Raw genomic sequence first — 23,213 nt, 5'->3', positions numbered from 1 at the left:
GTATATCATGGTTTACCACACTCTAGCAACCGAGTGGCGAGTTTTGCCACTGCAAGCACCACTTCACATTTTCTCCAGGAAATGTACATTCTAGTGTTGTGATTACTATTCACCTTGACAAAACTTCGGCACGTTACTCCTCCCGCATCGTTTCTCGTAGATCCACGAATGAGGTGTCAAATCGACCAGCGTATTGAGGAGAGGTGTGCTATGACTTTTATAAGTGATCGGGTGTAAGATGTTCGTCTGGCGGGCGAAAAATTTGCCGAAAAATTTCCCATAGACTTAACATAGGCACAAAATTTGCAAAATTATATCTTTGGCTCAGAAGGTCATAGAGCCTTGGGGTTGGGCTCTTTTGATTCGTCCTATCCAGCAGCCAAAAAGTAGTGATATAACAACTTCATAGCCACGCCCTAGCAACCAGTTATAGGCCCCTAGCAACCATTGAACAACATTTACAAGCCATATCTCAGCAACAAAACATTGTAAAAACACAGAGTTGGGCATTTTTTGACCCAGACCTGCAAATATTCTTTAAATATTACCCCATAAACTGTATAAACAAACCTTAGCATCCATTTGGAGTTCCCTAGCAACCGTACAAACACATGAATAAGCTATTTCTCAGCACCAGAACATCGTATAGACATGGGGGTGTGCTTGTTTGTTTCGGTTGGGAAACCAGTCTGTAAATATAATCATGGTAACTGTGTAACCACACCGTAGCAACCGTTTAAAGCTACCTAGCAACCATATTGCAACATATAGAAGCCATATTTCAGCTCTACAATATTGTACAGACATGTTTGTTGGTTCGTATGCAATCATGTACCACACTCTAGCAACCGAGTGGCGAGTTTTGCCACTGCAAGCACCACTTCACATTTTCTTCAGGAAATGTACATTCTAGTGTTGTGATTACTATTCACCTTGACAAAACTTCGGCACGTTACTCCTCCCGCATCGTTTCTCGTAGATCCACGAATGAGGTGTCAAATCGACCAGCGTATTGAGGAGAGGTGTGCTATGACTTTTATAAGTGATCGGGTGTAAGATGTTCGTCTGGCGGGCGAAAAATTTGCCGAAAAATTTCCCATAGACTTAACATAGGCACAAAATTTGCAAAATTATATCTTTGGCTCAGAAGGTCATAGAGCCTTGGGGTTGGGCTCTTTTGATTCGTCCTATCCAGCAGCCAAAAAGTAGTGATATAACAACTTCATAGCCACGCCCTAGCAACCAGTTATAGGCCCCTAGCAACCATTGAACAACATTTACAAGCCATATCTCAGCAACAAAACATTGTAAAAACACAGAGTTGGGCATTTTTTGACCCAGACCTGCAAATATTCTTTAAATATTACCCCATAAACTGTATAAACAAACCTTAGCATCCATTTGGAGTTCCCTAGCAACCGTACAAACACATGAATAAGCTATTTCTCAGCACCAGAACATCGTATAGACATGGGGGTGTGCTTGTTTGTTTCGGTTGGGAAACCAGTCTGTAAATATAATCATGGTAACTGTGTAACCACACCGTAGCAACCGTTTAAAGCTACCTAGCAACCATATTGCAACATATAGAAGCCATATTTCAGCTCTACAATATTGTACAGACATGTTTGTTGGTTCGTATGCAATCATGTACCACACTCTAGCAACCGAGTGGCGAGTTTTGCCACTGCAAGCACCACTTCACATTTTCTTCAGGAAATGTACATTCTAGTTAGTGGTGCTTTTTCAAAGCAACACTAGTGTTATTGTCACTAAACTTATTATTATTCTTATTAGTGGTGCTTTTTCAAAGCAACACTATTGTTATTGCTCATACTTATTATTCTTCTTCTTATTATTCCGGACAAAAGTTTGGCGCGTAACTCGCCCCGCACCGTTTGTCACAGACCCCTGAGTGAGGTGTCAAATCGACCGGCTCATTGAGAAGAGGTGTGCTATGACTTTTCTAAGCGATCGGGTGTACGATGTTCGCACAGCGGACGAAAAAGCGGCCAAAAAAGTCCCATTGACTTAACATGGGGAGTTCTAAAAACATTTGAATCCCAACTGCCGTTTTCACACACACCACTCCAAAGGGCCTGACACCCCTGCGTTTCTCTCCCTCTCTCTCTCCCTCAGAGGATTTATATTATCAAGCAGCCAATAAGTAATGGCCTAAAATCTTGATAGCCACACCCTAGCAACCAGTTACAGCACCCTAGCAACCACTAAGAGCTCCCTAGCAACCACCCTAAACCAATAAATAATATAAAAACATTTTTTTTACATTTTTTAAAGCAATATCACACTCGTAGCCTTGCGATATTGCTCCATGCTTGTGCCTATTCGGCCATAGGCACGAGGCCGCAGGCCGAGTGCCGTACTGAAGGAACTCGTTATTAAAGATTTTAAGAACTCTATAAAAACTCCATAGTAACCATATTTGACAACTACCAACCACCTAGTAACACCATAGCAACTACCAAAAATACCTTAGCAACCACCCTGAACACCCTAGCAACGTCTAGAAATGCTCTAGTAACCACCAAAAAACTCTAGCAACCACCCAGAACACCCTAGCAACTGCCTAGCAACCACCCAGAACACCTAGCAACTGCCTAGTAACCACCCAGAACACCCTAGCAACTGCCTAGCAATGCCCTAGCATCCACCCAGAATACCATAGCAACTGCCTAGCAACACCATAGCAACCACCTAGCAATGCCCTAGCAACCACCAAGAATACCATAGCAACTGCCTAGCAACCACCAAGAATACCCTAGCAACTGCCTAGCAACTGCCTAGCAACCACCCAGAACACCTTAGCAACTGCCTAGCAACACCATAGCAACCACCCAGAAAACCCTAGCAACCACCACCTGGCAACAGCATCTTGCTAAAAACATGCTAGCAACATACTAATCATGCTAGCAACAAGCTAGCAACATGCTAATAATGCTAGCATTATGCTACCAACATGCTAATCAAGCTAGCATCATGCTAGCAACATGCTAATCAAGCTATCATAATGCTAGCAAAATGCTAATCAAGCTAGCATCATGCTAGCAAAATGCTAATCAAGCTAGCATTATGCTAGCAACATGCTAATCATGTTAGCGTCTAGCTAAAAAAATGCTAGCAACATGCTAATCATGCTAGCATCAAGCTACCAACATGCTAATCAAGCTAGCATAATGCTAGCAACATGCTAATCAAGCTAGCATCATGCTAGCAACATGCTAATCAAGCTAGCATCATGCTAGGAAAATGCTAATCAAGCTAGCATTATGCTAACAACATGTTAATCAAGCTAGCATAATGCTAGCAACATGCTAATCATGTTAGCATCTGGCTAAAAACATGCTAGCAAAATGCTAATCATGCTAACATCTTGTTAAAAGCATGCTAGCAACATGCTAATCATGCTAGCATCATGCTACCAACATGCTAATCATGTTAACAACATGCTAATCATGCTAGCATCATTTTAACAACATGTTAATCATAGTAAATCATGCTGGATTGTGGTAAATCGTAGTAAATCATCTTAGAAACATGGTAAATCGTGGTAAATAATGCTAAAACGTGGTATATCATGGTTTACCACACTCTAGCAACCGAGTGGCGAGTTTTGCCACTGCAAGCACCACTTCACATTTTCTCCAGGAAATGTACATTCTAGTGTTGTGATTACTATTCACCTTGACAAAACTTCGGCACGTTACTCCTCCCGCATCGTTTCTCGTAGATCCACGAATGAGGTGTCAAATCGACCAGCGTATTGAGGAGAGGTGTGCTACGACTTTTATAAGTGATCGGGTGTAAGATGTTCGTCTGGCGGGCGAAAAATTTGCCGAAAAATTTCCCATAGACTTAACATAGGCACAAAATTTGCAAAATTATATCTTTGGCTCAGAAGGTCATAGAGCCTTGGGGTTGGGCTCTTTTGATTCGTCCTATCCAGCAGCCAAAAAGTAGTGATATAACAACTTCATAGCCACGCCCTAGCAACCAGTTATAGGCCCCTAGCAACCATTGAACAACATTTACAAGCCATATCTCAGCAACAAAACATTGTAAAAACACAGAGTTGGGCATTTTTTGACCCAGACCTGCAAATATTCTTTAAATATTACCCCATAAACTGTATAAACAAACCTTAGCATCCATTTGGAGTTCCCTAGCAACCGTACAAACACATGTATAAGCTATTTCTCAGCACCAGAACATCGTATAGACATGGGGGTGTGCTTGTTTGTTTCGGTTGGGAAACCAGTCTGTAAATATAATCATGGTAACTGTGTAACCACACCGTAGCAACCGTTTAAAGCTACCTAGCAACCATATTGCAACATATAGAAGCCATATTTCAGCTCTACAATATTGTACAGACATGTTTGTTGGTTCGTATGCAATCATGTACCACACTCTAGCAACCGAGTGGCGAGTTTTGCCACTGCAAGCACCACTTCACATTTTCTTCAGGAAATGTACATTCTAGTGTTGTGATTACTATTCACCTTGACAAAACTTCGGCACGTTACTCCTCCCGCATCGTTTCTCGTAGATCCACGAATGAGGTGTCAAATCGACCAGCGTATTGAGGAGAGGTGTGCTATGACTTTTATAAGTGATCGGGTGTAAGATGTTCGTCTGGCGGGCGAAAAATTTGCCGAAAAATTTCCCATAGACTTAACATAGGCACAAAATTTGCAAAATTATATCTTTGGCTCAGAAGGTCATAGAGCCTTGGGGTTGGGCTCTTTTGATTCGTCCTATCCAGCAGCCAAAAAGTAGTGATATAACAACTTCATAGCCACGCCCTAGCAACCAGTTATAGGCCCCTAGCAACCATTGAACAACATTTACAAGCCATATCTCAGCAACAAAACATTGTAAAAACACAGAGTTGGGCATTTTTTGACCCAGACCTGCAAATATTCTTTAAATATTACCCCATAAACTGTATAAACAAACCTTAGCATCCATTTGGAGTTCCCTAGCAACCGTACAAACACATGTATAAGCTATTTCTCAGCACCAGAACATCGTATAGACATGGGGGTGTGCTTGTTTGTTTCGGTTGGGAAACCAGTCTGTAAATATAATCATGGTAACTGTGTAACCACACCGTAGCAACCGTTTAAAGCTACCTAGCAACCATATTGCAACATATAGAAGCCATATTTCAGCTCTACAATATTGTACAGACATGTTTGTTGGTTCGTATGCAATCATGTACCACACTCTAGCAACCGAGTGGCGAGTTTTGCCACTGCAAGCACCACTTCACATTTTCTTCAGGAAATGTACATTCTAGTGTTGTGATTACTATTCACCTTGACAAAACTTCGGCACGTTACTCCTCCCGCATCGTTTCTCGTAGATCCACGAATGAGGTGTCAAATCGACCAGCGTATTGAGGAGAGGTGTGCTATGACTTTTATAAGTGATCGGGTGTAAGATGTTCGTCTGGCGGGCGAAAAATTTGCCGAAAAATTTCCCATAGACTTAACATAGGCACAAAATTTGCAAAATTATATCTTTGGCTCAGAAGGTCATAGAGCCTTGGGGTTGGGCTCTTTTGATTCGTCCTATCCAGCAGCCAAAAAGTAGTGATATAACAACTTCATAGCCACGCCCTAGCAACCAGTTATAGGCCCCTAGCAACCATTGAACAACATTTACAAGCCATATCTCAGCAACAAAACATTGTAAAAACACAGAGTTGGGCATTTTTTGACCCAGACCTGCAAATATTCTTTAAATATTACCCCATAAACTGTATAAACAAACCTTAGCATCCATTTGGAGTTCCCTAGCAACCGTACAAACACATGTATAAGCTATTTCTCAGCACCAGAACATCGTATAGACATGGGGGTGTGCTTGTTTGTTTCGGTTGGGAAACCAGTCTGTAAATATAATCATGGTAACTGTGTAACCACACCGTAGCAACCGTTTAAAGCTACCTAGCAACCATATTGCAACATATAGAAGCCATATTTCAGCTCTACAATATTGTACAGACATGTTTGTTGGTTCGTATGCAATCATGTACCACACTCTAGCAACCGAGTGGCGAGTTTTGCCACTGCAAGCACCACTTCACATTTTCTTCAGGAAATGTACATTCTAGTGTTGTGATTACTATTCACCTTGACAAAACTTCGGCACGTTACTCCTCCCGCATCGTTTCTCGTAGATCCACGAATGAGGTGTCAAATCGACCAGCGTATTGAGGAGAGGTGTGCTATGACTTTTATAAGTGATCGGGTGTAAGATGTTCGTCTGGCGGGCGAAAAATTTGCCGAAAAATTTCCCATAGACTTAACATAGGCACAAAATTTGCAAAATTATATCTTTGGCTCAGAAGGTCATAGAGCCTTGGGGTTGGGCTCTTTTGATTCGTCCTATCCAGCAGCCAAAAAGTAGTGATATAACAACTTCATAGCCACGCCCTAGCAACCAGTTATAGGCCCCTAGCAACCATTGAACAACATTTACAAGCCATATCTCAGCAACAAAACATTGTAAAAACACAGAGTTGGGCATTTTTTGACCCAGACCTGCAAATATTCTTTAAATATTACCCCATAAACTGTATAAACAAACCTTAGCATCCATTTGGAGTTCCCTAGCAACCGTACAAACACATGTATAAGCTATTTCTCAGCACCAGAACATCGTATAGACATGGGGGTGTGCTTGTTTGTTTCGGTTGGGAAACCAGTCTGTAAATATAATCATGGTAACTGTGTAACCACACCGTAGCAACCGTTTAAAGCTACCTAGCAACCATATTGCAACATATAGAAGCCATATTTCAGCTCTACATTATTGTACAGACATGTTTGTTGGTTCGTATGCAATCATGTACCACACTCTAGCAACCGAGTGGCGAGTTTTGCCACTGCAAGCACCACTTCACATTTTCTTCAGGAAATGTACATTCTAGTTAGTGGTGCTTTTTCAAAGCACCACTAGTGTTATTGTCACTCATACTTATTATTCTTCTTCTTCTTCTTATTATTCCGCCACAAGTTTGGCGCGTAACTTGCCCCGCACCGTTTGTCACAGACCCATGAGTGAGGCATCAAATCGACCGGCTCATTGAGGAGAGGTGTGCTATGACTTTTCTAAGCGATCGGGTGTACGATGTTCGCACAGCGGACGAAAAAGCGGCCAAAAAAGTCCCATTGACTTAACATGGGGAGTTCTAAAAACATTTGAATCCCAACTGCCGTTTTCACACACACCACTCCAAAGGGCCTGACACCCCTGCGTTTCTCTCCCTCTCTCTCTCCCTCAGAGGATTTATATTATCAAGCAGCCAATAAGTAATGGCCTAAAATCTTCATAGCCACACCCTAGCAACCAGTTGCAGCACCCTAGCAACCACTCTGAGCTCCCTAGCAACCACCCTAAACCAATAAATAATATAAATTTTTTTTTTTTACATTTTTTAAAGCAATATCACACTCGTAGCCTTGCGATATTGCTCCATGCTTGTGCCTATTCGGCCATAGGCACGAGGCCGCAGGCCGAGTGCCGTACTGAAGGAACTCGTTATTAAAGATTTTAAGAACTCTATAAAAACTCCATAGTAACCATATTTGACAACTACCAACCACCTAGTAACACCATAGCAACTACCAAAAATACCTTAGCAACCACCCTGAACACCCTAGCAACGTCTAGAAATGCTCTAGTAACCACCAAAAAACTCTAGCAACCACCCAGAACACCCTAGCAACTGCCTAGCAACCACCCAGAACACCTAGCAACTGCCTAGTAACCACCCAGAACACCCTAGCAACTGCCTAGCAATGCCCTAGCATCCACCCAGAATACCATAGCAACTGCCTAGCAACACCATAGCAACCACCTAGCAATGCCCTAGCAACCACCAAGAATACCCTAGCAACTGCCTAGCAACCACCAAGAATACCCTAGCAACTGCCTAGCAACCACCCAGAACACCTTAGCAACTGCCTAGCAACACCATAGCAACCACCCAGAAAACCCTAGCAACCACCACCTGGCAACAGCATCTTGCTAAAAACATGCTAGCAACATACTAATCATGCTAGCAACAAGCTAGCAACATGCTAATAATGTTAGCATTATGCTACCAACATGCTAATCAAGCTAGCATCATGCTAGCAACATGCTAATCAAGCTATCATAATGCTAGCAAAATGCTAATCAAGCTAGCATCATGCTAGCAACATGCTAATCAAGCTAGCATTATGCTAGCAACATGCTAATCATGTTAGTGTCTAGCTAAAAACATGCTATCAAAATGCTAATCATGCTAGCATCAAGCTACCAACATGCTAATCAAGCTAGCAACATGCTAATCAAGCTAGCATCATGCTAGCAACATGCTAATCAAGCTAGCATCATGCTAGCAACATGCTAATCAAGCTAGCATTATGCTAGAAACATGCTAATCATGTTAGCGTCTAGCTAAAAACATGCTAATCATGCTAGCATCAAGCTACCAACATGCTAATCAAGCTAGCATCATGCTAACATAATGCTAATCAAGCTAGCATCATGCTAACATAATGCTAATTAAGCTAGCATCATGCTAGCAAAATGCTATTCAAGCTAGCATTATGCTAACAACATGTTAATCAAGCTAGCATAATGCTGGCAACATGCTAATCATGTTAGCATCTGGCTAAAAACATGCTAGCAAAATGCTAATCATGCTAACATCTTGTTAAAAGAATGCTAGCAACATGCTAATCATGCTAGCATCATGCTACCAACATGCTACCAACATGCTAATCATGCTAGCATCATTTTAACAACATGTTAATCATAGTAAATCATGCTGGAATGTGGTAAATCGTAGTAAATCGTCTTAGAAACATGGTAAATCGTGGTAAATCGTGCTAAATAATGCTAAAACGTGGTATATCATGGTATCACAACATGTTAATTGTGTTAGCATCTGCCCAGTGGCGAGTTTTGCCACTGCAAGCACCACTTCACATTTTCTTCAGGAAATGTACATTCTAGTGTTGTGATTACTATTCACCTAGACAAAACTTCGGCGCGTAACTCGCCCCACACCGTTTGTCACAGACCCCTGAATGAGGTGTCAAATCGACCGGTTTATTGAGGAGAGGTGTGCTATGACTTTTATAAGCGATCGGGTGTAAGATGTTCGTCTGGCGGGCGAAAAATTAGCCGAAAAATGTCCCATAGACTTAACATAGGCACGAAATTAGCAAAATCATATCTTTGGCTCAGAAGGTCATAGAGCCTTGGGGTTGGGCTCTTTTGATTCATCCTATCAAGCAGCCAATAAGTAGTGACATAACAACTTCATAGCCACGCCCTAGCAACCAGTTACAGGCCCCTAGCAACCATTGAACAACATTTACAAGCCATATCTCAGCATCAAAACATTGTAAAAACACAGAGTTGGGCATTTTTTGACCCAGACCTGCAAATACTCTTTAAATATTACCCCATAAACTGTATAAACAAACCGTAGCAACCATTTGGCGTACCCTAGCAACCGTACAAACACATGAATGAGCTATATCTCAGCACCAGAACATCGTATAGACATGGGGGTGTGTTTGTTTGTTTTGGTTGGGAAACCAGTCTGTAAATATCATCATGGTAACTGTGTAACCACACCATAGCAACCGTTTAGAGCTACCTAGCAACCATATTGCAACCTATAGAAGCCATATTTCAGCTCCACAACATCGTACAGACATGGTTGTTGGCTCGTATGCAATCATGTACAACACCCTAGCATCCGAGTGGCAAATTTTGCCACTGCAAGCACCACTTCACATTTTCTTCAGGAAATGTACATTCTAGTGTTGTGATTACTATTCACCTTGACAAAACTTCGGCACGTTACTCCTCCCGCATCGTTTCTCGTAGATCCACGAATGAGGTGTCAAATCGACCAGCGTATTGAGGAGAGGTGTGCTATGACTTTTATAAGTGATCGGGTGTAAGATGTTCGTCTGGCGGGCGAAAAATTTGCCGAAAAATTTCCCATAGACTTAACATAGGCACAAAATTTGCAAAATTATATCTTTGGCTCAGAAGGTCATAGAGCCTTGGGGTTGGGCTCTTTTGATTCGTCCTATCCAGCAGCCAAAAAGTAGTGATATAACAACTTCATAGCCACGCCCTAGCAACCAGTTATAGGCCCCTAGCAACCATTGAACAACATTTACAAGCCATATCTCAGCAACAAAACATTGTAAAAACACAGAGTTGGGCATTTTTTGACCCAGACCTGCAAATATTCTTTAAATATTACCCCATAAACTGTATAAACAAACCTTAGCATCCATTTGGAGTTCCCTAGCAACCGTACAAACACATGAATAAGCTATTTCTCAGCACCAGAACATCGTATAGACATGGGGGTGTGCTTGTTTGTTTCGGTTGGGAAACCAGTCTGTAAATATAATCATGGTAACTGTGTAACCACACCGTAGCAACCGTTTAAAGCTACCTAGCAACCATATTGCAACATATAGAAGCCATATTTCAGCTCTACAATATTGTACAGACATGTTTGTTGGTTCGTATGCAATCATGTACCACACTCTAGCAACCGAGTGGCGAGTTTTGCCACTGCAAGCACCACTTCACATTTTCTTCAGGAAATGTACATTCTAGTTATTATTATTATTCTGCCAAAAGTTTGGCGCGTAATGCGCCCCGCATCGTTTGTCACAGACCCCTGAGTGAGGTGTCAAATCGAGCGGCTCATTGAGGAGAGGTGTGCTATGACTTTTCTAAGCGATCGGGTGTACGATGTTCGCACAGCGGACGAAAAAGCGGCCAAAAAAGTCCCATTGACTTAACATGGGGAGTTCTAAAAACATTTGAATCCCAACTGCCGTTTTCACACACACCACTCCAAAGGGCCTGACACCCCTGCGTTTCTCTCCCTCTCTCTCTCCCTCAGAGGATTTATATTATCAAGCAGCCAATAAGTAATGGCCTAAAATCTTGATAGCCACACCCTAGCAACCAGTTACAGCACCCTAGCAACCACTAAGAGCTCCCTAGCAACCACCCTAAACCAATAAATAATATAAAAAACTTTTTTTTTTACATTTTTTAAAGCAATATCACACTCGTAGCCTTGCGATATTGCTCCATGCTTGTGCCTATTCGGCCATATAGGCACGAGGCCGCAGGCCGAGTGCCGTACTGAAGGAACTCGTTATTAAAGATTTTAAGAACTCTATAAAAACTCCATAGTAACCATATTTGACAACTACCAACCACCTAGTAACACCATAGCAACTACCAAAAATACCTTAGCAACCACCCTGAACACCCTAGCAACGTCTAGAAATGCTCTATTAACCACCAAAAAACTCTGGCAACCACCCAGAACACCCTAGCAACTGCCTAGCAACGACCCAGAACACCTAGCAACCACCCAGAACACCATAGCAACTGCCTAGCAACGCCCTAGCATCCACCCAGAATACCATAGCAACTGCCTAGCAACACCATAGCAACCACCTAGCAACCACCAAGAATACCCTAGCAACTGCCTAGCAACCACCCAGAACACCTTAGCAACTGCCTAGCAACACCATAGCAACCACCCAGAAAACCCTAGCAACCACCACCTGGCAACAGCATCTTACTAAAAACATGCTAGCAACATACTAATCATGCTAGTATCATGCTAGCAACATGCTAATCAAGCTAGCATCATGCTAGCATGATGCTAATCAAGCTAGCAAAATGCTAATAATGCTAGCATAATGCTACCAACATGCTAATCAAGCTAGCATCATGCTAGCAACATGCTAATCAAGCTAGCATAATGCTAGCAACATGCTAATCAAGCTAGCGTCATGCTAGCAACATGCTAATCAAGCTAGCATCATGCTAGCAACATGCTAATCAAGCTAGCATAATGCTAGCAACATGCTAATCATGTTAGCATCTAGCTAAAAACATGCTAGCAACATGCTAATCATGCTAACATCAAGCTACCAACATGCTAATCAAGCTAGCATTATGCTAACATAATGCTAATAATGCTAACATAATGCTAATAATGCTAGCATCATGCTACCAATATGCTAATTAAGCTATCACAATGCTATTCAAGCTAGCATCATGCTAACAACATGTTAATCAAGCTAGCATAATACTAGCAACATGTTAATCAAGCTAGCATAATACTAGCAACATGCTAATCAAGCTAGCATAATGCTAACAACATGCTAATCAAGCTAGCATAATGCTAGCAACATGCTAATCATGTTAGCATCTAGCTAAAAACATGCTAGCAACATGCTAATCATGCTAACATCAAGCTACCAACATGCTAATCAAGCTAGCATCATGCTAACATAATGCTAATCATGCTAGCATTATGCTACCAATATGCTAATTAAGCTAGCACAATGATATTCAAGCTAGCATCATGCAAACAACATGTTAATCAAGCTAGCATAATGCTAGCAACATGCTAATCATGCTAGCATCATGCTACCAACATGCTAATCATGTTAACAACATGCTAATCATGCTAGCATCATTTTAACAACATGTTAATCATAGTAAATCATGCTGGAATGTGGTAAATCGTAGTAAATCATCTTAGAAACATGGTAAATCGTGGTAAATAATGCTAAAACGTGGTATATCATGGTATCACAACATGTTAATTGTGTTAGCATCTGCCCAGTGGCGAGTTTTGCCACTGCAAGCACCACTTCACATTTTCTTCAGGAAATGTACATTCTAGTGTTGTGATTACTATTCACCTAGACAAAACTTTGGCGCGTAACTCGCCCCACACCGTTTGTCACAGACCCCTGAATGAGGTGTCAAATCGACCGGTTTATTGAGGAGAGGTGTGCTATGACTTTTAGAAGCGATCGAGTGTAAGATGTTCGTCTGGCGGGTGAAAAATTTGCCGAAAAATGTCCCATAGACTTAACATAGGCACAAAATTTGAAAAATCTTTTCTTTGGCTCAGAAGGTCATAGAGGCTTGGGGTTGGGCTCTTTTGATTCGTCCTATCAAGCAGCCAATAAGTAGTGACATAACAACTTCATTGCCACGCCCTAGCAACCAGTTACAGGCCCCTAGCAACCATTGAACAACCTTTATAAGCCATATCACAGTAACAAACCGTAAAAACACAGAGTTGGGCATTTTTTGACCCAGACCTGCAAATATTCTTTAAATATTACCCCATAAACTGTATAAACAAACCTTAGCAACCATTTGGAGTACCCTAGAAACCGTACAAACACATGAATAAGCTATATCTCAGCACCAGAACATCTTATAGACATGGGGGTGTGCTTGTTTGTTTCGGTTGGGAAACCAGTCTGTAAATATCATCATGGTAACTGTGTAACCACACCTTAGCAACCGTTTAAAGCTACCTAGCAACCATATTGCAACATATAGAAGCCATATTTCAGCTCCACAAAATCGTACAGACATGTTTGTTGGTTCGTATGCAATCATGTACCACACACTAGCAACCGAGAGGCGAGTTTTGCCACTGCAAGCACCACTTCACATTTTCTTCAGGAAATGTACATTCTAGTTAGTGGTGCTTTTTCAAAGCAACACTATTGTTATTGCTCATACTTATTATTCTTATTATTATTATTCCGGACAAAAGTTTGGCGCGTAACTCGCCCCGCACCGTTTGTCACAGACCCCTGAGTGAGGTGTCAAATCGACCGGCTCATTGAGAAGAGGTGTGCTATGACTTTTCTAAGCGATCGGGTGTACGATGTTCGCACAGCGGACGAAAAAGCGGCCAAAAAAGTCCCATTGACTTAACATGGGGAGTTCTAAAAACATTTGAATCCCAACTGCCGTTTTCACACACACCACTCCAAAGGGCCTGACACCCCTGCGTTTCTCTCCCTCTCTCTCTCCCTCAGAGGATTTATATTATCAAGCAGCCAATAAGTAATGGCCTAAAATCTTGATAGCCACACCCTAGCAACCAGTTACAGCACCCTAGCAACCACTAAGAGCTCCCTAGCAACCACCCTAAACCAATAAATAATATAAAAACATTTTTTTTACATTTTTTAAAGCAATATCACACTCGTAGCCTTGCGATATTGCTCCATGCTTGTGCCTATTCGGCCATAGGCACGAGGCCGCAGGCCGAGTGCCGTACTGAAGGAACTCGTTATTAAAGATTTTAAGAACTCTATAAAAACTCCATAGTAACCATATTTGACAACTACCAACCACCTAGTAACACCATAGCAACTACCAAAAATACCTTAGCAACCACCCTGAACACCCTAGCAACGTCTAGAAATGCTCTAGTAACCACCAAAAAACTCTAGCAACCACCCAGAACACCCTAGCAACTGCCTAGCAACCACCCAGAACACCTAGCAACTGCCTAGTAACCACCCAGAACACCCTAGCAACTGCCTAGCAATGCCCTAGCATCCACCCAGAATACCATAGCAACTGCCTAGCAACACCATAGCAACCACCTAGCAATGCCCTAGCAACCACCAAGAATACCATAGCAACTGCCTAGCAACCACCAAGAATACCCTAGCAACTGCCTAGCAACTGCCTAGCAACCACCCAGAACACCTTAGCAACTGCCTAGCAACACCATAGCAACCACCCAGAAAACCCTAGCAACCACCACCTGGCAACAGCATCTTGCTAAAAACATGCTAGCAACATACTAATCATGCTAGCAACAAGCTAGCAACATGCTAATAATGCTAGCATTATGCTACCAACATGCTAATCAAGCTAGCATCATGCTAGCAACATGCTAATCAAGCTATCATAATGCTAGCAAAATGCTAATCAAGCTAGCATCATGCTAGCAAAATGCTAATCAAGCTAGCATTATGCTAGCAACATGCTAATCATGTTAGCGTCTAGCTAAAAAAATGCTAGCAACATGCTAATCATGCTAGCATCAAGCTACCAACATGCTAATCAAGCTAGCATAATGCTAGCAACATGCTAATCAAGCTAGCATCATGCTAGCAACATGCTAATCAAGCTAGCATCATGCTAGGAAAATGCTAATCAAGCTAGCATTATGCTAACAACATGTTAATCAAGCTAGCATAATGCTAGCAACATGCTAATCATGTTAGCATCTGGCTAAAAACATGCTAGCAAAATGCTAATCATGCTAACATCTTGTTAAAAGCATGCTAGCAACATGCTAATCATGCTAGCATCATGCTACCAACATGCTAATCATGTTAACAACATGCTAATCATGCTAGCATCATTTTAACAACATGTTAATCATAGTAAATCATGCTGGATTGTGGTAAATCGTAGTAAATCATCTTAGAAACATGGTAAATCGTGGTAAATAATGCTAAAACGTGGTATATCATGGTTTACCACACTCTAGCAACCGAGTGGCGAGTTTTGCCACTGCAAGCACCACTTCACATTTTCTCCAGGAAATGTACATTCTAGTGTTGTGATTACTATTCACCTTGACAAAACTTCGGCACGTTACTCCTCCCGCATCGTTTCTCGTAGATCCACGAATGAGGTGTCAAATCGACCAGCGTATTGAGGAGAGGTGTGCTATGACTTTTATAAGTGATAGGGTGTAAGATGTTCGTCTGGCGGGCGAAAAATTTGCCGAAAAATTTCCCATAGACTTAACATAGGCACAAAATTTGCAAAATTATATCTTTGGCTCAGAAGGTCATAGAGCCTTGGGGTTGGGCTCTTTTGATTCGTCCTATCCAGCAGCCAAAAAGTAGTGATATAACAACTTCATAGCCACGCCCTAGCAACCAGTTATAGGCCCCTAGCAACCATTGAACAACATTTACAAGCCATATCTCAGCAACAAAACATTGTAAAAACACAGAGTTGGGCATTTTTTGACCCAGACCTGCAAATATTCTTTAAATATTACCCCATAAACTGTATAAACAAACCTTAGCATCCATTTGGAGTTCCCTAGCAACCGTACAAACACATGAATAAGCTATTTCTGAGCACCAGAACATCGTATAGACATGGGGGTGTGCTTGTTTGTTTCGGTTGGGAAACCAGTCTGTAAATATAATCATGGTAACTGTGTAACCACACCGTAGCAACCGTTTAAAGCTACCTAGCAACCATATTGCAACATATAGAAGCCATATTTCAGCTCTACAATATTGTACAGACATGTTTGTTGGTTCGTATGCAATCATGTACCACACTCTAGCAACCGAGTGGCGAGTTTTGCCACTGCAAGCACCACTTCACATTTTCTTCAGGAAATGTACATTCTAGTGTTGTGATTACTATTCACCTTGACAAAACTTCGGCACGTTACTCCTCCCGCATCGTTTCTCGTAGATCCACGAATGAGGTGTCAAATCGACCAGCGTATTGAGGAGAGGTGTGCTATGACTTTTATAAGTGATCGGGTGTAAGATGTTCGTCTGGCGGGCGAAAAATTTGCCGAAAAATTTCCCATAGACTTAACATAGGCACAAAATTTGCAAAATTATATCTTTGGCTCAGAAGGTCATAGAGCCTTGGGGTTGGGCTCTTTTGATTCGTCCTATCCAGCAGCCAAAAAGTAGTGATATAACAACTTCATAGCCACGCCCTAGCAACCAGTTATAGGCCCCTAGCAACCATTGAACAACATTTACAAGCCATATCTCAGCAACAAAACATTGTAAAAACACAGAGTTGGGCATTTTTTGACCCAGACCTGCAAATATTCTTTAAATATTACCCCATAAACTGTATAAACAAACCTTAGCATCCATTTGGAGTTCCCTAGCAACCGTACAAACACATGTATAAGCTATTTCTCAGCACCAGAACATCGTATAGACATGGGGGTGTGCTTGTTTGTTTCGGTTGGGAAACCAGTCTGTAAATATAATCATGGTAACTGTGTAACCACACCGTAGCAACCGTTTAAAGCTACCTAGCAACCATATTGCAACATATAGAAGCCATATTTCAGCTCTACAATATTGTACAGACATGTTTGTTGGTTCGTATGCAATCATGTACCACACTCTAGCAACCGAGTGGCGAGTTTTGCCACTGCAAGCACCACTTCACATTTTCTTCAGGAAATGTACATTCTAGTGTTGTGATTACTATTCACCTTGACAAAACTTCGGCACGTTACTCCTCCCGCATCGTTTCTCGTAGATCCACGAATGAGGTGTCAAATCGACCAGCGTATTGAGGAGAGGTGTGCTATGACTTTTATAAGTGATCGGGTGTAAGATGTTCGTCTGGCGGGCGAAAAATTTGCCGAAAAATTTCCCATAGACTTAACATAGGCACAAAATTTGCAAAATTATATCTTTGGCTCAGAAGGTCATAGAGCCTTGGGGTTGGGCTCTTTTGATTCGTCCTATCCAGCAGCCAAAAAGTAGTGATATAACAACTTCATAGCCACGCCCTAGCAACCAGTTATAGGCCCCTAGCAACCATTGAACAACATTTACAAGCCATATCTCAGCAACAAAACATTGTAAAAACACAGAGTTGGGCATTTTTTGACCCAGACCTGCAAATATTCTTTAAATATTACCCCATAAACTGTATAAACAAACCTTAGCATCCATTTGGAGTTCCCTAGCAACCGTACAAACACATGAATAAGCTATTTCTCAGCACCAGAACATCGTATAGACATGGGGGTGTGCTTGTTTGTTTCGGTTGGGAAACCAGTCTGTAAATATAATCATGGTAACTGTGTAACCACACCGTAGCAACCGTTTAAAGCTACCTAGCAACCATATTGCAACATATAGAAGCCATATTTCAGCTCTACAATATTGTACAGACATGTTTGTTGGTTCGTATGCAATCATGTACCACACTCTAGCAACCGAGTGGCGAGTTTTGCCACTGCAAGCACCACTTCACATTTTCTTCAGGAAATGTACATTCTAGTTAGTGGTGCTTTTTCAAAGCACCACTAGTGTTATTGTCGCTCATACTTATTATTCTTATTCTTATTATTCCACACAAAGTTTGGCGCGTAATGCGCCCCGCACCGTTTGTCACAGACCCCTGAGTGAGGTGTCAAATCGAGCGGCTCATTGAGGAGAGGTGTGCTATATCTTTTCTAAGCGATCGGGTGTACGATGTTCGCACAGCGGACGAAACAGCGGCCAAAAAAGTCCCATTGACTTAACATGGGGAGTTCTAAAAACATTTGAATCCCAACTGCCGTTTTCACACACACCACTCCAAAGGGCCTGACACCCCTGCGTTTCTCTCCCTCTCTCTCTCCCTCAGAGGATTTATATTATCAAGCAGCCAATAAGTAATGGCCTAAAATCTTCATAGCCACACCCTAGCAACCAGTTACAGCACCCTAGCAACCACTCTGAGCTCCCTAGCAACCACCCTAAACCAATAAATAATATAAAACATTTTTTTTTACATTTTTTAAAGCAATATCACACTCGTAGCCTTGCGATATTGCTCCATGCTTGTGCCTATTCGGCCATAGGCACGAGGCCGCAGGCCGAGTGCCGTACTGAAGGAACTCGTTATTAAAGATTTTAAGAACTCTATAAAAACTCCATAGTAACCATATTTGACAACTACCAACCACCTAGTAACACCATAGCAACTACCAAAAATACCTTAGCAACCACCCTGAACACCCTAGCAACGTCTAGAAATGCTCTATTAACCACCCAAAAACTCTAGCAACCACCCAGAACACCCTAGCAACTGCCTAGCAACCACCCAGAACACCTAGCAACTGCCTAGTAACCACCCAGAACGCCTAGCAACCACCCAGAACACCCTAGCAACTGCCTAGCAACGCCCTAGCATCCACCCAGAATACCATAGCAACTGCCTAGCAACACCATAGCAACCACCCAGAAAACCCTAGCAACCACCACCTGGCAACAGCATCTTGCTAAAAACATGCTAGCAACATACTAATCATGCTAGTATCATGCTAGCAACATGCTAATCAAGCTAGCATCATGCTAATCAAGCTAGCAAAATGCTAATAATGCTAGCATAATGCTACCAACATGCTAATCAAGCTAGCATCATTTTAACAACATGTTTTATCATAGTAAATCATGCTGGAATGTGGTAAATCGTAGTAAATCATCTTAGAAACATGGTAAATCGTGGTAAATAATGCTAAAATGTGGTATATCATGGTATCACAACATGTTAATTGTGTTAGCATCTGCCCAGTGGCGAGTTTTGCCACTGCAAGCACCACTTCACATTTTCTTCAGGAAATGTACATTCTAGTTCTTATTAGTGGTGCTTTTCAAAGCAACACTATTGTTATCCTCCATACTTATTATTAGTGGTGCTTTTCAAAGCAACACTATTGTTATCCTCCATACTTATTAGTGGTGCTTTTTCAAAGCAACACTAGTGTTATTGTCACTAAACTTATTATTATTCTTCTTATTATTCCGGACAAAAGTTTGGCGCGTAACTTGCCCCGCACCGTTTGTCCCAGACCCATGAGTGAGGCATCAAATCGACCGGCTCATTGAGGAGAGGTGTGCTATGACTTTTCTAAGCGATCGGGTGTACGATGTTCGCACAGCGGGCGAAAAAGCGGCCAAAAAAGTCCCATTGACTTAACATTGGGCATTCTAAAAACATTTGAATCCCAACTGCCGTTTTCACACACACCACTCCAAAGGGCCTGACACCCCTGCGTTTCTCTCCCTCTCTCTCTCCCTCAGAGGATTTATATTATCAAGCAGCCAATAAGTAATGGCCTAAAATCTTCATAGCCACACCCTAGCAACCAGTTACAGCACCCTAGCAACCACTAAGAGCTCCCTAGCAACCACCCTAAACCAATAAATAATATAAAAAATTTTTTTTTACATTTTTTAAAGCAATATCACACTCGTAGCCTTGCGATATTGCTCCATGCTTGTGCCTATTCGGCCATAGGCACGAGGCCGCAGGCCGAGTGCCGTACTGAAGGAACTCGTTATTAAAGATTTTAAGAACTCTATAAAAACTCCATAGTAACCATATTTGACAACTACCAACCACCTAGTAACACCATAGCAACTACCAAAAATACCTTAGCAACCACCCTGAACACCCTAGCAACGTCTAGAAATGCTCTAGTAACCACCAAAAAACTCTAGCAACCACCCAGAACACCCTAGCAACCAACCAGAACACCCTAGCAACTGCCTAGCAACCACCCAGAACACCTAGCAACTGCCTAGTAACCACCCAAAACGCCTAGCAACCACCCAGAACACCCTAGCAACTGCCTAGCAACACCATGGCAACCACCTAGCAATGCCCTAGCAACCACCAAGAATACCCTAGCAACTGCCTAGCAACCACCAAGAATACCCTAGCAACTGCCTAGCAACCACCCAGAACACCTTAGCAACTGCCTAGCAACACCATAGCAACCACCCAGAAAACCCTGGCAACAGCATCTTGCTAAAAACATGCTAGCAACATACTAATCATGCTAGCATCATGCTAGCATCATGCTAATCAAGCTAGCAACATGCTAATAATGCTAGCATCATGCTACCAACATGCTAATCAAGCTAGCATCATGCTAGCAACATGCTAATCAAGCTAGCATTATGCTAGCAACATGCTAATCAAGCTAGCATAATGCTAGAAACATGCTAATCATGTTAGCGTCTAGCTAAAAACATGCTAATCATGCTAGCATCAAGCTACCAACAAGCTAATCAAGCTAGCATCATGCTACCAATTTGCTAATTAAGCTAGCATCATGCTAACAAAATGCTATTCAAGCTAGCATTATGCTAGCAACATGCTAATCAAGCTAGCATCATGCTAGAAACATGCTAATCATGTTAGCATCTAGCTAAAACATGCTAGCAACATGCTAATCATGCTAGCATCAAGCTACCAACATGCTAATCAAGCTAGCATCATGCTAACATCATGCTAATAATGCTAGCATTATGCTACCAACATGCTAATCAAGCTAGCATAATGCTAGCAACATGCTAATCAAGCTATCATAATGCTAGCAACATGCTAATCAAGCTAGCATTATGCTAACAACATGCTAATCATGTTAGCGTCTAGCTAAAAACATGCTAGCAACATGCTAATCATGCTAGCATCAAGCTACCAACATGCTAATCAAGCTAGCATCATGCTAACATAATGTTAATCAAGCTAGCATCATGCTAATCATGCTAGCATCATGCTACCAATATGCTAATTAAGCTAGCATCATGCTAGCAAAATGCTATTCAAGCTAGCGTTATGCTAACAACATGTTAATCAAGCTAGCATAATGCTAGCAACATGCTAATCATGTTAGCATCTGGCTAAAAACATGCTAGCAAAATGCTAATCATGCTAGCATCTTGTTAAAAGCATGCTAGCAACATGCTAATCATGCTAGCATCATCCAACCAACATGCCTATAATGCTAACAACATGCTAATCATGCTAGCATAATTTTAACAACATGTTAATCATAGTAAATCATGCTGGAATGTGGTAAATCGTAGTAAATCATCTTAGAAACATGGTAAATCGTGGTAATTAATGCTAAACCGTGGTATATCATGGTATCACAACATGTTAATTGTGTTAGCATCTGCCCAGTGGCGAGTTTTGCCTCTGCAAGCACCACTTCACATTTTCTTCAGGAAATGTACATTCTAGTTATTATTCTTATTATTATTATTATTCTGGACAAAAGTTTGGCGCGTAACTCGTCCCGCACCGTTTGTCACAGACCCATGAATGAGGTGTCAAATCGACCAGCGTATTGAGGAGAGGTGTGCTATGACTTTTATAAGCGATCGGGGGTACGGTGTTCGCCCCAGGGGCGAAAAAGCGGCCGAAAAATCCCATAGACTTAACATTGCGACGAACTTTGATGACTCGTAGCTCTGAGTGAGGATTTCGCAGAAACGTGTGATTTGCCACATTTGAAGAGGCTGACAGGCTCTGTAAGAACATACCTCACAATGGGGTAAAAGTTGCACCCCTGGGGGGCAGGAGCTGCCCAAAGTTTCCCATTGACTTACTATGGTGTAGGACGGCCCATGAAATGGGCCGTCCTACACCATAGCATGTGTTTTTCCTACTATGGTAAATTACATAAGGTTTTTGTATTGAACGTAGCTCTGGATCACAGTGTCATAGAGACAAGGGGGCGGGCTCATTTTACTCAGACGACCAATCAGTCTCTCAGGATCATTGTGAAGCTATCAAGCCACGCCCTAGCAACCATTTAGAGCACCTTAGCAACAAGTTCCATAGACTTCCATTGAAAGAGATCAAAGGGATATCTCTGGACTGAATTGTCATAGAAACATGAGGGTGGTCTCATTTGACTCGGGGCAGCAAACAGCCAATCATGAATCACCTCAACACTTCCTAGCCCATCCCTAGCAACCATTGTCGAGCACCTTAGCAACAAAAATCCAAAGAGGGATATCTTCCATTCTGAATGTCACAGAGGCATGGGAGTTGGTTTATATCATTCATACTGACAAGCAGCCTTTGGAGTTTCATGACTGGCAGCTGCCAAGCCACTCCCTAGCAACCAAATAGAGTACCCTAGAAACCAAAATCCAGAGAGGGATATCTTCCATTCTGTATGTCACAGAGGCATGGGAGTTGGTTTATATCATTCATACTGACAAGCAGCCTTTGGACTTTCATGTTTGGCAGCTGCCAAGCCACACCCTAGCAACCAAACAGAGTACCCTAGCAACCAAAATCCAAAGAAGGATATCTTCCATTCTGAATGTCACAGAGGCATGGGAGTTGGTTTATATCATTCATAGTGACAAGAAGCCTTTGCAGTTTAATCATTGGCAGTTGTCAAGCAACTCCATAGCAACCAAACAGAGTACCCTAGCAACCAAAATCCAAAGAGGGATATCTTCCATTCTGAATGTCACAGAGGCATGGGAGTTGGTTTATATAATTAATACTGACAAGCAGCCTTTGGAATTTCATGATTGGCAGCTGCTAAGCCACTCCCTAGCAACCAAACCGAGTACCCTAGCAACCAAAATCCAAAGAGGGATATCTTCCGTTCTGAATGTCACAGAGGCATGGGAGTTGGTTTATATCATTCATAGTGGCAAGAAGCCTTTGGAGTTTCATCATTGGCAGCTGCCTAGCAACTCCATAGCAACCAAACAGAGTACCCTAGCAACCAAAATCCAAAGAGGGATATCTTCCAT

General features: G+C 42.0%; 1 long non-coding RNA gene across 1 annotated transcript in view; it reads left to right on the top strand.

Annotated features, from left to right (window-relative positions):
* Window positions 1-23,213, top strand: part of LOC309484288 — a 223,615-nt gene that overhangs the window by 115,740 nt on the left and 84,662 nt on the right. The window lies entirely within an intron of this gene.

The sequence above is a fragment of the Leuciscus leuciscus genome (assembly GCF_965113295.1).
Source record: "Leuciscus leuciscus genome assembly, chromosome: 20".
Taxonomy (NCBI): Eukaryota; Metazoa; Chordata; class Actinopteri; order Cypriniformes; family Leuciscidae; genus Leuciscus; species Leuciscus leuciscus.
Note: the sequence above shows the minus strand (reverse complement) of the source record. Positions and strands in the feature narration are given on the sequence as shown.